The sequence below is a fragment of the Octopus bimaculoides genome, chromosome 20, assembly GCF_001194135.2.
Source record: "Octopus bimaculoides isolate UCB-OBI-ISO-001 chromosome 20, ASM119413v2, whole genome shotgun sequence".
In the NCBI taxonomy this organism is placed as follows: Eukaryota; Metazoa; Mollusca; class Cephalopoda; order Octopoda; family Octopodidae; genus Octopus; species Octopus bimaculoides.
The window spans coordinates 46,889,350-46,892,798 of NC_069000.1; positions in this window are offsets into that span (position 1 = coordinate 46,889,350).

Here is a 3,449-nt window from a genome sequence, read left to right on the forward strand (position 1 = left end):
TATATATATGTCTGTATATGTGTGTGTTCACGTGTGTGTATATGTATGTATGTACGTATGTATGTAGTGGCTATCAAAGTAAGACATGAAAATGATTAACGGAAAGAAAAATTAAACATGAAAGACATCCCGCTTGCTATAGGTTCTAATATCAGCGTAGTTTCGACGCATTTGAAAAAAACCATGGGACTACTCTTTTAGTTGCGCCAATAATAGTAAATATCACTGGGGTTATACAAGCACACTTGCATGTGTGTGCGCGTGCGCACGAGTGTGTTTATGCGTGTGTCTGTGTGTGTGTGTGTATTCATGATGCACTGCCAACTGCCAGTTTCACGGCGTTATATAATAATGATTCGTCAGCAACGTCATCTTTTATTTACGACTGAAAACGATGTTGTTACAGTTCAGGGGATGTAATATTAATATTAATAAGAGACGGGTTAAGTTATCTCCCCACCGACTAGTTAAAGTATATCTACTATATTCAGTGACAAAATAAGGTGACTCCATTTTGCAATGAATAATACTCAATGTAACATTAGACAACGTCAAAAGACGGAGTCGTCTGTGTACAAGAAATATTTCTTGGCGTGAATACTCATAATGAGATTACGATAGCCACCCGTAGTTCACAAGTTGTCCTGTGCTTATAAACTATGAACTAATACTGATATAACGTCTTATATTATATAACAGGAATAGAAATTAATATTATTGAATAATATCAATTTCTACCAGTGGTCAGCATATTTAAAAAACGTCCGAGGACCGTGAATTAAATTTAAATATAATTAAGAGAGGCCACTAAGTGGATCCCTTGTATGCTAAAAATAGACGTCAAACCGTCCTACCACGAAATCTGTGTTTTCAAATTAGCAAGATGTTAGATGTTTACGAGCTAAACAAATGAAAAGAATTAAGTGCTATGATTATTTCTTTTCATTTGTCAAACTCGTAAACACCTAGCGTCTTGCTAATTTGAGAACATAGATACCATGGTAGGATGGTTTGACGTCTATTTTTAGCATACAAGGGATCCACTTAGTGGTCCATATTATATGTTCTATATTTATTAACTATAAAAATAGTTGACGACGCTTTCTTTACTACTACTTAATGCAACATTCAGTCCGTTATCTGACCAACTGAACACCACCCCCACATTCTTGTTAACTGCCCCCAGAGCACAAAAAACATCGTCTGTTCGATATCCATTTGAACTGGAATACTCCCTGGAGTCAGAATAAGATACCCCTCAAGGTTCGCCTTCATTCTGCGCTTTCCGCAAAAACTAAGAGAAAGAATATTCTTTTAATGAGTTGTGTAATAGATATCAAAAAAGGTTTGTATTAAAATACTTAGTGTTATGTTGTAATTGTTTAGCAGCTAATGAAGACTTATGTTGTGCCTTCAACACTAGTTAAACAAAACCGCTATTTATTTCATTAATAAGATGATCTAGTGACATCTTTATCTCTTCTGTTTATATGATATTTCGTAATTATTTCCTGACGTATTTAAAACTTAACACACATGGCTTGGCCCTGATCCAGTCGTGCTATGATTAAAAATACACCAGATAAGAACATCAGTACTTTGTTTTTTATTCATAACTTTTTACACACACACACACACACACACACACACACACACACACATTCATATATAGATGCGTCTATGTATACATAGATAAATACATACATACACACACATCCATATACACATACACACATACATACATAGTATGTATGTAGTCAATCTTTCTTTCCTCCTTCAAGTCGGTGAGAGCGATTTAAGAGACATCTTGTTAGTAGCGTATTTAGTACGAGAGGAAATATTACACGTTGTCGACCAAACGACGAAGCTAAACTCGGAGTTAGTGCTAGAATGATTCTGTGTGTGCTAAGATATATATATAGAGAGAGAGAGAGGAGGGAAAGGAGAAGAGAGACATATATAAATAGATAGATTGATAGATTTGTATATATGAATGTATGTGTGTGTGTGTGCTATGCTCCTCGAGTTTTCATGTACTTTTCTATTATATCGTCTGCAAAAGGAAAACAGTTTTTAAAAGGAAGGAAGAACGTTTAAAAACGAATGAAAAATACTATATTCCGAAAACAAATTTTCTTTCTCTCCTCTTCTCTCTTCATCTCTCTCTTATATATATTTATAAACACACACACACATAGATATATATTCATATATATACATATATACTTAAATACATATACACACAACCGCGCACGCACGTACACACACACACACGTTCTTAACACGTTTTACATAAACAATATGGCGACTATTGTTGATGTCGTTGAAAGTAAAACCTAAAATAGTTTTACTAAAATAATATTTTCAAAGAGATAAAATGAAAGAAGATAAAAAAAAAGAGGGAGGAAACAGAGAAATAGCAAAGATGAGGGTCACGTGACTGGCTGACTTCGATATGAAAGCTTTTTGTTTTGTTTAGTTTTTGTTTTTAGTTTTTTTGTTTCTTTGGTTTTTGTCATCGTTATGTGAATTCGAACCTTTGCTGTCTTCTCCACCAACATAATTCTTTACAGATAGTCATCACAGAACAGGTAAGAGACATGAGATGCTGTGGGGGCAGGAAGCGTCGAGGGGTACTGGTGGTGGTGGGTGGGGGGTAGTTTTATTTATTCTCATAGTATTGCCATAATAAATTTCAAGCAATTTATTCTGTAATATGTCGGCCGGATTGGAACTCAGAACGCAAAGAGCCGGAAATTAGATGAAGCAGCAATAACGCCAAAAGCGGGAAATTAGCAGCAAAGACGACAGTTGTCATAGCAACAGCTAGTCATTAACAAATTCAGCAATAGAAAATAAGAACAACAGCAACAACAACAACAAAAACGGCAATGGTAGCAATAACACAACAACAACAACAACAGCAACAATATACAAGAGCACCGCTGGTGTGAGTGTTAATTTGACCAGTGGCCATTTACGGTTGCAAAGCATTCATATAACCAAAGTGTTTGAAATGTAGATGTGTAGGAGAATGTTAAAAGGGTGTTACCATCGGACGAATGAATGAGTGTTACAACATGTAGGGGAATGAACTACATGTTACAACATGTAGGGAGAAGACGGCAACTGCTAAAAACATTGTGAAGAAAGAAAAGCTCATGTATGATGGTCATATTTGAAGAAGAAGAAGAAGAAGAAGAAGAAGAAGAAGAAGAAGAAGAAGAAGAAGAAGAAGAAGAAGGGGTTTGGAAAACATTATTATGGAAGGAAGAATTAGAAGGTAAGCCAAGAACAGAACGGATGGAGAATTATCAAGAGTGGCAGGGTAGATGGAGAAGCGACACTTAATGAGGGGGACATTCGCTGTAGTGTCATCAGTGTGTGCTACAGGTGTATAAGACAGGATAACCGCGCTCTACAACAATAACACGAACACAACAACCACA